At 34.8% G+C, this 15,011-nt stretch overlaps 1 long non-coding RNA gene across 1 annotated transcript in view; it reads left to right on the forward strand.

Moving 5' to 3' along the window:
• The first annotated feature begins 7,493 nt into the window (after window positions 1-7,493).
• The window catches only part of LOC120767461, a 173,763-nt gene continuing 166,245 nt past the window's right edge, over window positions 7,494-15,011 (forward strand). Inside the window, exons 1-2 of the long non-coding RNA XR_005704700.1 lie at window positions 7,494-7,964; window positions 8,892-8,985. This is a non-coding gene — a long non-coding RNA (uncharacterized LOC120767461). The remainder of the gene's footprint in view (window positions 7,965-8,891; window positions 8,986-15,011) is intronic.

The raw sequence follows: 15,011 nt of genomic DNA on the forward strand, positions 1-15,011 counted from the left end.
TTTTTTATATGAGAAAAATTGGTGAAAATAGGCTGTTTTTTACCCGAGGAAACCCATGCAACCCATGTAAGTATTAATTTCAGGATGCGAATAGAATACAAAAAGAAAAATAGTGACATCCTAAATAACACTGGTCATTATAATTTATGTATATGTCTACATATCTAACCACTAAATGCACACACATAATTTTTTGCTCTAAATTATTACACATATTATGTACAAAATTTTGAGCCAGTCACTTTTATCGCAAATTTCCTAATTTCCACGATAACACGCGACGAACGCTCATTTGAATATTTTGTGAATTTTTGAAAATTTTCGTTGTCGTGTTCGCTATCAGCTCGGCCATTGACCATTTCATTTCTCATTTTACAATTTTTCAACACTAGTCGCCGTTTTATGGCAACACTAAACAAATTTGTAGCGCGATCGGTTTGAAGATAGACTACACACATATAGTATAAATTTATGTACATACATACATACAAATGTAAGTCATAAAAGCCGAAGCAAAGAAAAAAATGAAGGAAATAAAAACGAAAAGTGAAAAGTGCATATAAAAAGTATGGTAAAAAGCATAAAATATATAGCGCTGCCGCCAAGTAGTGTGGTCGCTTCACAAACACACACACACATATGAACTCTAGGCGCTTATCTACAAACAAATTATACCCACACCGACTGCATGGACTTACAGCCAAGCTTCTATGTAGTTGCTGTAGCGCCAGCCCCCAGTCTTATCCAAATATACATGCATACATACATACATACATACATACATATACATGTGTCTAGGTGCCTCGATTCGTCTCCTGTCGAGGCTTTTATCAACGAGACAAGTTTGTCTCTTGATAACCTTTTTGCCTTTATTACTCGCATATAAAGATACCGAGCACATACTAAATATGTATATGTATGTGTATTTGAGTGTGTAAGTGTACATATGTAAATGACTGCAACGTCGATGTGCAATGATGCGGTTGGTCGTCTATCATTTGTGGCTCCGTCTTTACTTAATTCGTCAGTTTTTTAGTATTCTCATTGCTTTCTATTCACCAAAGTCGAATTCCCTCTACAAAGGCAATAGCAAATGATTTTACGGTTCGATTTGCTTTAAGCATTGCGTTAATTCTTCTTCTTTTTTCCGTTTTTTGGTACTTATTTAACAATTAAAAACGTTATTTTATTCAAATGTTAAAACAGGCGCCAGTGCCGGTATATTGCTGGGCGGTAGAGAGGCTATAAAATTGTATGAACACATGGTTTTCTTCAGCTTCAACGGCTTCTGAGACTTCTTAAGCTGAATACCTCTATCGAATCTATCAAATTGTTAGAGTTAATACGTTTGTGAAAAGTATACTAACTGGATGATAAGAGAATTCGATTCATTCAGGACGAAGTTGATTTCAGCCTCAGGTTTGGTTTGGTTACATCGATGTTAGAATGCCCTTCACAAACAAAAATATTTTTATAAAAGAACTTGATTTGATCTTTTAGAAGAAAGTTATTAGTCTTTCATCATTACTGTCCTGCTATATGGCGCGGAGGCATGGACAATGACAACAACTGATGAGTTGGCGTTACGAGTTTTGGAGAGAAAGGTTCCGCGGAAGATTTATGGTCTTTTGCATATTGACAATGGCGATCATCGCATTCGATAGAACGATAAGCTGTACGAGATATACGGTGACAGTTACATAGCTCAGCCCTTCAAAAGACAGTGGCAAGAGACGCTGGCTAGGTCATATTGTCTGGATGGAAGAGAACACTCCAGCTTTGAAGGTTTTCAGTACACGCCGGTGGAAGCTGAGGAAGAGGAAGACATCCACTCTGTTGAGAGATCAGGTGGAGAAGGCCCTGGATGCACTGGGATCTCGAATAAGCGCCAAAAAGCGAAAAAAAGAAACGACTGGCGCGCTGTTGTTAACTCGGCTATAACCGCGTAAGTGTTTTCTACGGCAGTAAAGGAGAAGAATCCAATATCGGTGGTTCCGACAATTGAACGGTTTCTTCGGGAGAAAAGAACGTGTGCAAAATTTCAGGTCAGGTCTGATCTCAAAATATATAGATTCTTGATTATTCTGCTTTCACGACATCACGGCTTAATACTTTGGATCTTATACCTTAAGATTCAGATTTCGCACCTTTAGTGAATGAGCGCAAATAGAAGTAAAAATCTTAAAAGAATTTGTGTTGGATCTGAAGTGCTTCTTGAAACTTCATATCTACATAACTATATATTCCTTGACAGTCGAAGTGCGATCCTCCTTCCCAGGGGTATGTCCTAGAGCCTAACCTCAGATGAGGAGAAGGTAGGTTAATAAGTAGAATGGCTGTCTAACAACCCACTAAGGCCTTTAGAAAACCCGTTGTGATACCACTGGGACTAAAGTCTCCAAAATCTTTTGCCTCCTCTCCGAATCACTCCGTGCTTCTGATGCAGCTCATCAGTACGATATTTTTTTGCCCTAATTATAATGATTATGCGGTTTACTTCTGCCACAATATTCTGTCATAATAATTGTGTACTTATACAGGAGAGAACTTAGAAGAAAAAATGTGAATTTTATTCTAGCTTAAGACTACATTTTTGGAAATGAACTATAAGTGACCTGGTCTACGAAAAGGGAGCTAACGTGCGAAAACTAGTTTTCTGGGAAAAGCTGTTAAAAATAATCGTCAGTTTCTCGTTATCTCATTAATTGTTCTCCTTTTTTTTGACACCTAAGCTCCCTTTCCGTAGACCAGGTCACATATATTGGATTTTTTTTTTGTGTTTTTGAGTTACGGTCTTCTAAAGTGTAGCCGCTCAATTCAATCAGTTTTTCAAACTTCTTAGAGTCCTCGGAGAAAAATGATCCGATTACCATTAAAACAAATATTTTTTCTCATGTTTTGTAAATAATCCTTTATACAACAACCGACCAAATTTTTGGCAAAAAACAACGAGGATCCAGAGTCGGTTTTGCCATGTCCATCTGCCAATCCGTCTGTTTATAGCTCATTTTTTGAGATATCGAATATCCTTTTTTTACCACTTTATAGAATGAAAAAAGCACCTGTGAAGGCTATTCGGGCTTCGGTACAGACGAAGTTAAGGTTTGTTGTACATAAAAAAATATATTTTCCAATAATTTTGCTAAAACAGCTAATACGGATATATTAAAAGTATACAATAATTGTACAGTTCTGGAATCCAGTGATACCATAGACTCTTTTGATATATTGTACCTACAATATCAAATGCGCCTCTAAATCAATAAAAAAACAACATATGAATGTACATATGACAAAACTGTTTTGAAAATTTCAAACGTGTAACCATTTCGAGGGTTGACCTTTTCGCAAATACGAAGTGTTAAAAAACCCAGCTGTAGCAACTCTGCCAAATTAAGTGGAAACTCATAACTTAAGTAACTGAAAGGTGGATAATGTCAGAGAAAAATTAAAGAGATAAAAAATGGCAAATCAAACAGGACAGCAAACAATTCGCAACAACTAAAAACGCGCGGAGCAGCAACCAAAAGTGCAAAGTGCGCTCGGTTGATGCCAACGACGACACGCGTGCGAGCAATTAAACTCTTTCGCCAGTTTCGACTAGTTGTTGTCATTACATAATAGCGGCGAAATTGATTTACGTCGAAGGATTTTGATTGTTCCGCCCCTCGCTCTCAGCGCAGTGGAGGAAGCAACGATTTATTCTTTTTTGCCCAATCCATTGAAGCTCAACGCCTCTTTTTGCGATCAACCGAATTGGCACCTAATCAAGTGGAAGATTTAAAACGCACTCAAACGTGCAATACAAATGCATACATATATGGTGTGAGTGTGTGTGTGTGCTCATTTGAGTGTTGTAATTTGCGCGCCTCGTCAGCGTACACACAATATTGCAAGCAATAAAAGCGATCAACAACAATAACAATTGTCATAAAGACTAATGTCATCGCAAGCCAAAGCAGATATATACATGCAGACATACATACATACATATGTGTATACATAAAAACATATTTGCAAACATAACGCACGCATGAGCGCCACACAGAGTCGCTGTTACGCCACGCTTTTGCGCTTCTGTCACTCAAGTGGGCGTCCGCGCGGGGTGGCAACTTTTGTTGTGATTTGTGTGCGTTCACATTGTATAAATGGATGAAATTATGTACATAAGTGTGTATATGTGTGTGCGCTATTTCAAGGCGTCCCGGTCACTCGGCTGTGAATAAAACCGAAAAAATGGGCAGTTCCTGTGTTTCTGCTTGGTCGGCTGCTTGGCCGCATCCCATTTTTGCACAATTACACACTTATGCACATATGTATGTGAGACTCTGCAAGCAAATCTTTTGTTTTTTTCTACAAGGAAAGACACGCGTCTTCCTCTTAATATTTGTATTCAAATGCATATAAATTTGCCATTTCCTATTCAACTTAAGTTGGTCAATTTTCTATGACCAAAGCAGTGAAAGGATATTCACACGTACGATAACACGTTTGACTTGCTAAATCCAGCCCAGAAAGAAATGTATGAAAAGTTAGGATCGACTTATTTTGTGTTAATAACAAATTTTTATACCCTAAATAGGGTATATGGATTAAGTTTATCACGATGTAAAATGCCGGGCTCCTTATAAAATATATAGTATATACTTACATACAACTGCATTTGAAAACAATGTTGTTTTTATACATAAATGGGCCTTGTAAACATTGTTCTGAAGAAAAGGCGGAATCTCATTAAACAAAATTGTTGTCGGAAGGAAAATTATCTTACAAGTTTATCGAAGATTTGCTCGGATGTTCTGCCAAAATAATTGCGAATGCAAAATGAAAAACCAAATCTCGAAAGGAAACGAAAAGAAGCTCTTTCGCGAACACAGTTGAGGAAATTTGGCGCTTTGCCACGAGAAAATCCATTTTATACCTCAAAAGAAATAAAGATGAGTTAATCTTAGTGTCACTGCTTCCACAATAAGGAAACATTTAAACTCTGTAACAAGAGCTCAAGCTCCTCGGCATGTGCAGGCCAGAGTTCAATTTGTTTAAGATCACCAGTATTGACCTGTCGAAAAATTGCGCAGCATATTGTGGTCCGACGAAACAAAACTTGTTTTATTTGATTTCCGAGGACGCCGACAGTATGTACAGAGGACAGTTAACGCTTCACTTGATCCTAAATTTGTCTCACGTACTGTAAAACATGGAGGTGTCAAAATCAACGAATGGGGGTGCATCTTTTACTACGGTACAGGTCTGTTATTTTAGATTAAAGAAAATATGGATGCCAAATTATATGTTGAAATAATGGACTCGACTATGCTACCAAGTGTTGAATGAAAAATGCCATTGAATTGGGTCTATCAACAAGATAACGACCACAAACGCACCAGCTGTTTAACAAAAAATTGGTTTTTTCCAAATGGAGTTGAGGTTATGGGTTGGCCGACTCAGTCACCGGTCCTTAATCAAACTGGGAATCTTTGGGCAGATATCAAAGAAGTTGTAAGAAAAGGTAATTCGTCAAATACATACCACTTATGGCTAGTTGTGAAGAAGGCGTTAAAGGTCATTTCTCTCGAGAAACGCAAGTCTTTGGTGGACTCCATGCCTGGCCGATGCGCAGCTGTATTATCCAATAGCGGCCATTCGACGATATAATAATATATAATACTAATTATTTAAGCTTTGTTTCGTATTATTATAATGAATTAATTGATTTTTGATGTAAAATCCTCAATACTGCCATTATTAATCACAGCTGGAATTTTCATTTACAAACCTTTTTATTTATTTAAAGAAGAACTTTATCTTATTCTTTAAAGAAATCATATTTCTTTTAAGCTTGAATATGAGCGATGAATATCTTAACAACTGAAGGACTAGTACGCTTAAAAACCAAATTAAACGGAAAGAAATGAAAATGTTTTTCTTTCTTTAAAAAGTTAGTACTCCGTAAATATGGTATTTGTGCAGTTATACTTAGATGTATCATACAAGTATATTAATTTTGTTAAAAATAAACAAAAAGAAAATAAGTATTTGCATAATTTCCGTTTTCTTATAAAAAATATGTAAATTTATTTCTTATTTTGTATAAGTCATAACATAATACACAATCATATGCGACTTTCATTTCAATACTAATATCGCGCCATCTATTGATCGTGTGTCACGATAGCGTGACACATGCTTGTCAATTTACTCCATTACTGCTGCATATGACTGTTTACTTTCTTTATACTAATTCATATACATACTTATTTTGTTTGTATGTATTTAATTAGCTTTTTTTAATTTTTTCCACTTTTCAACTTAGGTTAATACTTTTGATATTCATTATTATATATTATATGTATGTATATAGGATTGCACTACTTACCTTCTTTGAAATAGTTGTTTAAGATGAGAATTCTTCATAATAGTTTTTCTTTCTTTGTTCTGCAAATCACATTTATGTTGTTGTTGTTTAAGATGAGAGTTCTTCTTAACATTTTATCTGCTTTCCTTGTTCTGCAAATCACATTTATGTCTATTTATACATACCGTACATACAAAGTACATACTATGTATGTATGTACATAAATCGCGTCTTATAATGGCACTGTTGAATAATTATAGGTTATATTGACTAGCGCACATATTTTATATCATTTCATACGTACATATGTATGTATAGACACATTCAAACCCATGTATGCACATTCATACGTTTCAATATTTACGCTGCATCGACGCACACGACTTAGCAGCCACACGATCTTCAAAACCAATGAACACTCACTCACTGAACTCATTCACTGCATATACTAAATATCTTTCCTTCAGCAGAATTTTATTTTCTTAAAAACTGATTTATATTTATTTTACTAATAATAAAACATTTCCTTGAACACCACTGAATTAAACAAAATGCGATTATCAACACAAACTGCTTAAAACCTTACACGCACATTCGCCATTTGCTGCGAGCAGAGCACCCACTTCACTTCAGACTGCACTAATAATACAACTAAATAACTTTAATATATTATATCCACACTAAACACTGCGTTTGCATATTTGGCGACACAAAACGAATATTTATTTGATTTAAATACATTACTTATTTGTATTTTACTTTAAATTTAAAAATTTATAACACAAATTGAAGCTTCTGGAATGACTAGTGACAATTTTTTTTTCTCAAACTGCACAACTTCTCTCTCTCTATACAGAAAAAGGTTTGGTAAAGTAGCGAGTAACGATAAATTGTAACCGGCGATTTTATGCTCTCATCATTTCTTGCAAAATCATTAAACACAAAAACAAATAGCAGAAAAATTCGTGGTTAGTTGCAGCAGCAAAAAGAAATTATGAGCGCAGAGACAATAAGAAGTACAACAAACGCACACGGCAAAGACATACCAATGTACATATGTATGTACATGCGTGACTTTGACAGTCAGTGCAGTAAAGAAGTGTTAGCTAATTATGAGTGTATAGTAAGTATGTATGTATGCACAAATGCTTGTGCCTATGCACGCATATTATTTAATGTTGGCAAATAACAACACAAAGTGAAATAGAGAGTTAGAGATCAACTAATGAGAAATCTATGCTACTCTGAGACATTTCAGTGTAGGTGGTACCAACAAATTATATGCAAATGTCATCAATAACGGATATGCAATTCGTTTTTCGTCAATTAGAGCGAGTCAAACGAAAGTTGTGTGAAAATTATTGCGCTTTGTAAATTGTTGAATAAAAACTTAAATTGTGTGTTTATTTAGTGTTTTTAAATGTGAAAAAGTAGTGCAAGTGATTTGTGAGATTAGTGTAAATAGTTAAATTGTGTACAAAGTGCAAAATAGTGATTAAACGTACATATTTGCAGATTTACAATCGAGCCTCTTGTGGTTACTACAAAGTGTCGCCGTGTTCATTCATTTTGAAGGTCAAGATTTAAGCGTAGCTGTGAAAAAAATGCGGTGAGTCAAGTTTTCATTATTTCTATGGGTTTTATAATTAGTAGAGACTGCATTATATACATACTTAAATAAATTGTATTGAATGAAAATGATATATGTAGGTATATGTATGTATTTACAAAAATTATAGAAGTGTATATAAATGTTCGAACAATTTGTATTAAGAATTTATTCGTATAAAATAGTTGCTTGACGATGAGCTTATACATACATATTATAAAATGGTTCAAAAATAGTTAAATATCGTTCTAAATACTTAAATTGTGTTTAAAGTGCAAAATTGCGATTAAACGTACTTAATTGCAGATTTTCAATCAAGCCTCTTGTCGTTACTCATGTTGATGTTCAAGAAATAAGCGTAAACACAAAAACAAATAAAAGAAAAAATCCCGGTTGCAGCAGCAAAAAGAAATTCTAAGCGCAGAGGCAATAAGAAGAACAACAAATGCTTCGCAAATACATACATACATACATGCATTAGTATGTAGATGAATGACTTTGACAATCAATGCAGGAAAGAACCTTTGGTGAAACATGAGTGTATGCATGTACAAATGTTTGTGCCTATGCACGCATATTATTTAATGTTAGCAAATAACAACACAAAGTGAAATAGAGAGTTAGAGATCAACTAATGAGAAATCTATGCTACTCTGAGACATTTGAGCGTAGGTGGTACCAACAAATTATGTGCAAATGTCATCAATAACGGATATGCAATTCGTTTTTCGTCAATTACAGCGAGTCAAATGAAAGCTGTGGTGTGAAAATTATTGCTCTTTGTAAATTGTTGAATAAAAACTTAAATTGTGTGTTTATTTAGTGTTTTTAAATGTGAAAAAGTAGTGCAAGTGATTTGTGAGATTAGTGTAAATAGTTAAATTGTGTACAAAGTGCAAAATAGTGATTAAAAGTACATATTTGCAGAATTACAATCGAGCCTTTTGTAGTTACTACAAAGTGTCACCGTGTTCATTCATTTTGAAGGTCAAGATTTAAGCCTACCTGTGAGAAAAATGCGGTGAGTCAAGTTTTCATTGTTATATATAAAACGACTTTACTATATACATATTTAAATAAAATTTATTGAATGAAAATGATATATTCACAAAAGTGTTCGAAATATTATTTGAAGAATTTATTCGAATAAAAAAGTTGCCTGACGATGAGCTGATACTAATACATGGTTGAAAAAATTGAATTTTGTTATAAATATTAACTTTTATTATATATTAAGATCTTATAAAAATGTTTAACTTTATTTATTATTTAGTTTGTATTTAAAAGTTTAAATTTTATTTTTTTATTTAAGAAAATCATGTACATATGTATGTACGTACATTTAATTCCACAATCATTAAATCTACAATGAGTTGCTGTAATTGGTTGATATGGAAAGTTGTGAGGCTTAAAATTTGCAAACTATTTGTTGTTAGTGATCAAATTAAGGACATGCCTACTATTTTATAGAGTATTTTAGAGAGAGAATTCAGAACCGGCTTATTAGTAAGCACTTATTGACAATATTACCGACATTTTGGAATTGTTGAGACAATGCAAACTTCATAGACTATTTGAGAAAAGGAAGGCATAAAGAAGGCTCTAGGCTCTAGTAAACTTTAGTTTTTTTTTTTTTTGCATTTAGTCAATGTGTAGAACACCAAAAAAGTGAAGACTGACTCGATTTCAATAATTTGTGTGTTTTTGATTTTTCGGAGTAATACTCGGATGACTTAAAACAAAAAAGGAGGAATGTTTGCAGTGGTCTGAAAATTTAAAAAATAAAAGTTAAAATTAATACGTGATAACGGAGATATAAACAAAGCTATTAAATATAAAATATTCAAGAAAATTAATTAAATTGAATATACATATAGATCGGAAGAGACAATAAATTATGAATAAAATAAATAAATAAAATAATGATAAATAATAAAAGTATGTCAAAATAAATTTAATATTCCAATGCGGACACAAAGAAATGGTTTTGTCAGAGACATTTTATAGAAGTTGTCTTGAATTTTTTTACGAAGCAATTCATAAAAATTTAAAATAATTAAACATTTTCGATCACATACATACATAAAAATATGTTTGTAACTCCGTCAGCTTCCTAACCAGCATGAATTTCTTTTTGAATATTTTTTCCCGGTATAAAAGCCGCTATCAACTTTCATATAAAACATTTACGCAAATTATTTCAACCACGTTAAAGCCTTGCCACTAATTTGGCGAAATGAAAATTGCAACATTTGTGCTACTCACGCTTGTGCTTAATACTTGTACGTCCATTTATTCATAGTGAAAATTATTTATTTTTTGCAAATCACCAGCATCGACACTAAGCTGGCAAATATGCGTGTAATCTTAATGTATATGGCTTTCGAAACCACACCACGCCTCGGCAACACAATTCAGGGTCAACCGAAAATCAAGTTGGGCGCAAGGAAAAAAGGAGCAACTGTAATAGCAGTAGCTACACATGTACGAAAATATAATAAATAACAGTACATAAATATACATATGTGTGTACAATGGCATTAATGCCAACATTACAGCGATTATTAATTTTGACGGTCACTACTTGCAACAGACTTGTACACATGAATATTTACGATGTCTGATAAAGCGGGCGCACACAAGTCATTGATAATTTATCCAGCTGACAGTTTCAAGGCAGTGAAAGTATGTACTTAATAGCTGTAATGCAAGTATATGTTGTGTAAAGTAGATATACACATATGTATGTATGTATATGTATGAGTTTGGCTCGACATGTGGCGAAAGTAGTAAGTAGTGTAGTTGCACAGTCATCGATTGACCGCTTTTTGGTCAACATAAATACACAGTCTTGCCACATTTCTAATCCGCCCACAAAGCAGTACCAAAACACATACATACATACATATATTAAATCTCCTTCCAACTAAGCGCTGTCGCGCCGGAAAAACAAATCACATCAAAACCGATGATTATAGGTTTCTAAAGCTGTGCCGGAAAGCCCGAAAATAAATTTACTCTAATATTTATGCTAGAATCTTATCATGCCACATCATCGTCATCATCACCACTGCCACCCCCATATTGTTGGCACGGCACCCCCAGCGCTGTGTTGGTTTGCTTAACCTTCCAATCTTACACATTTTACTTGTTGTACGTTGCCAGCACTATTTTTGTTATTTTTTGTTGTTGTTGCTATAATTTTATTACCGTTGCTGCTCACTTCTCGCTGTGTGCGCATTGAAGTCTGCCCATTAATCAAACTATTAGCAGTGAATTTAGCTACAAAAGCATTTCACTGCAATTTATTGTTGTTATTGTTGTATATTTATTTCTACGTTTATTTATGTTTGCGACACACCCCTTTCATCCTTCAAAATTTACTTTTTCCGCCTCTCTCTCTCTCGAAAAGTCTACCAACATTTGCGCTGTTGCCCTTTGTGGCAGCGTCCTCCCTTTGACCTCGACACCGTTAGCTGCTCCACCCTAACGGTAGCGAGTTTTTATTAAATTTTCGTGCTGCCTCCTGTGCGGCGCATCAACACAAAATTATGGGTGGCCACAATTCTGCATCAATGCATCAAAGTGTGGCACTTGCATATCTGTTGCAAGATTTTTATCCCGTCGCGCACTCGATAATCACGATAATGCGTCCTGTAATCAACTAATAAGGCTCATGTTGCTTTTTACCGCCCCACACCACCGCCACTGTGTAATAGCAAGCGTAAAACCCCTCAATAAAGTTGTATTTCTAAGGCCGACTCCTTTGCCAACACAGTTGACAACTGTAAATATTTTGCGCCTGTCCAACGAGGGTAGCAGTATGGTATCATCGCATGCCAGTGTAATCGAGTTAGTTACCCAAAAATTGAATTTAACGCGCAATATTCAATCTGTTTGCCTCCTTTCATTTGCCTCATTTCGTTACGCTCGGATTTTCGGTACTTTTAGCCTTTGCCTTGATCCTGCATGAAAATGCATTTCATGCGCTCCTTATGTTCTTAATCACTCGCTAAGAGTTCGGCACTTTCGTTTCTGCCACATCGCTCGTTTCTTTACTTTCTTCGAAAGCTATTTCAGGGGTGTCTTGTGCGTTTTCCGCATTAAGCTGGTTTGCTGGAAATGAGATGTCATCATTATTTTTATAAGGTTTTAATGGTATTTTTCATGTACTTTTTTGCATGCCACATGTCACGAAAAAAATGTGCGATTTCGAGGTTTGTATGTGAATTTGAGAAAAAAAGTTTTTATGTACATATATAGAATTGCTCTATAGGTAAAATCTAAAGGGGGTTTAGCCTCAAGCGTTCTTTTTAGCAACTGTGTGTATAACTAGCATCCAGCTATTAGTCCAGTACTAGTAATCATCACCCCAACCGAAGTACTTAAGATATAATCTTGTTTACCGAATTGCTTTGGCTTCCATCTTCCTCCCTGGAACTCTTAATATGATTCACCATACACCGCAATGATAGATTAGAGTTCACGACCAATTAACGACATATCGAAGTGTCGAAAGAGAGTAAAAGCTAAGTCTTCTGTTAGCTTAAAGGCCAACAATACATAGACTTTCGAGCGACAACTGTGTCATGCCTTAGAAAATCAGTTGGAAATTAAAGTACTCTAAGAAACTTCAAACTATTCTGCCTAAGCAAGGGATATAAGGCTAATAAAATATCAAGAGACGTACCTAAATATTTAAATCCGAGACTGAGAACGTATTGGAGAGAAATCTCATGAAGTTGTAACTTTAAATAACAAACAACAAGATGCAGAAAAAAAGTAGTAACTAACCTCAAAAATTTTTAGAACACTAGACAATATTGGATTTTATTGTAAACTTTAAAGGACTTCAAAATATTTACACTAAAGCCTCTGAGGTTAGATAAGAATAGAGCCAGATAGTGAGACCGTGTTTGAACAATTACAGTTAAATGTGTTGTGTGATACGTAAAGTTTCTGAACGCCATTCTGATACCTGTTTATTGGAAAAATGTCTTAAGGTCTTTATTAATTCGCTAAGTAAAATTATTTTCGGTAATTTCCCGGATGGTTAAATGAACGAATCATTCAGCTTTATGTAGCGAAAGTACTACTTCGACCTCGATGGATACCAATCGGACATTCTCAGCTGTATAACATAAATTAAAGAAAATGTTAAGTGTAGTCAAAAGTATGTAGCTTCAAAAATTTTTTCAGCAGATTCTGCACGGGCTGTACTTTGTACTAACTCTTTTTTGGAAGAGAAATATTATACTAACATTTATTAAAGAAAAACTACTTATTTTGAACAGTTTTTGTAGAGCTTCTAATTAGAAAGTAAAAACAAGTAAAGAAGGCCTAAGTTTGGGTATAACTTAAAACTTTATACTCTCGCGAGGTAAAGTTATATACGGGATTTTCGTATATATTTTAATTAAAAGTCGGAAATATTGCATCCGTTGTTCAAAATCACAGGCAAGAAGATACACTATCATTAGAAGGAGATTATTTCTGAATTCAAAAATATTTATATTAAATAAAGAGGGACTAAAGGTATCATTGACCCGATTTTACTTAAGTATATGCGCACAAGGGCATGGTGTTATCACAAAAATTATCCTTATGTCTGGGTCCTTGAAAAGTTCCAACCCGATTTCAAAAACTTTGGGCATAAGCTTAAACTGTTTAAGCTGGTAAAAAGTTTTATCGCGCTATACGTATATTCATTGGTGTTTGATTTGTATACTGGAAATGAAGGAATCAGATGGTGTTTAAAAGTTTGTTGTGCGGGAAGGAGGCGTGGTTGTGATCCGATGTCGCCCATTTATACAATCTGCAAAAGGATATAACCGCGTAATCAGTGTTTACGCCAAATAAAGAAGAAGAAAACTATAGAAATGATTGGGTAAAAATGTCTTAAAGAAAAAAGAATACTATAGATATGATTGGGTAACCTCAAACAGCAAATTCGGTTAAAAATGGTCAAGTAGGTCCTGATATACCTATAGGATTTCACCTACAAGTGAGCGCTAACACGTCCATTGTTCAATTTATATACCTGCTTCTATAAAGATCTTTTTACCAACTTGGTTCTGATATTTGCTGCTTAAGGCGCATTTATTCAGTGAGTTATCACACCTTTGGTAGTTTTCAACATAACCAATATACTATATACTAGAGAGTGGACACGATCGCACAATGGGTGAAGGCATAGTATATGAAGATGTATTACAACATACATATGTTTCAGTAAGTTTGGTTAATTTAGCTTAGCGTTTTGGAAGATATGTAAACGGAGATCCATTTCGCGGTTCCTAACTTTCTTAAAGAAAAAAAACCAAAAACTGCAAATTTAATGGGGAACGTTTATACACATTCGAAAGAACATTCTTTGGGATTTATTTTTTGAAGATTATCGCTTTCAAATGTTGGCCGCGGCCATGTCTCAGATGGTACATCCGTTGAGATCAATTCACCAGCTCAAAACGTGAAATTATCCGCTTACCGAAATGTTCTGTAAATAAATAAATACATTAATTGATGCCATATGTGGGAAGTAACAATGTCTTGTTGAAACTAAATGTCGTCAGGATCACGAGTTTTAGTTTCACGCATCAAATAGTCGATCATCATGGCGGGAAACGGTCACCATTAGCGGTTTTTTTGTTTCATTCCTGATCAAATGGCAGATCTTGACCTCTTCAAGTTGTTCTTCGTCCCAAGTGTGGCAATTTTGCTAGTTTACTTACCCATTGAGCCAGAAATGGGCCTCATTGCCGAACAAAATTTGATGCGAAAACATCGGATCTTCTTGGAACTTTTCAAAAGCTCATAGAGCGAAACGAAACGATGTCAGTTATGAAGGTCTTGCGGCTTCAGTTCTTGCAAAATCTGTATTTTTTACGCTTTTATGTTAAGATCTCGACGTATAACGCGCCAAGTCGTTCGATACGTCAGTCTCGATACGACCCACGCGTAATCTGTCAAAAAACAGGCAATTGAAAAACGTACCTCTACTTTGATCACTCGTTAGAAAGAGCTACCACGTCGGTTTCTGTTGGATGT

The sequence above is a fragment of the Bactrocera tryoni genome, chromosome 2, assembly GCF_016617805.1.
Source record: "Bactrocera tryoni isolate S06 chromosome 2, CSIRO_BtryS06_freeze2, whole genome shotgun sequence".
Taxonomy (NCBI): Eukaryota; Metazoa; Arthropoda; class Insecta; order Diptera; family Tephritidae; genus Bactrocera; species Bactrocera tryoni.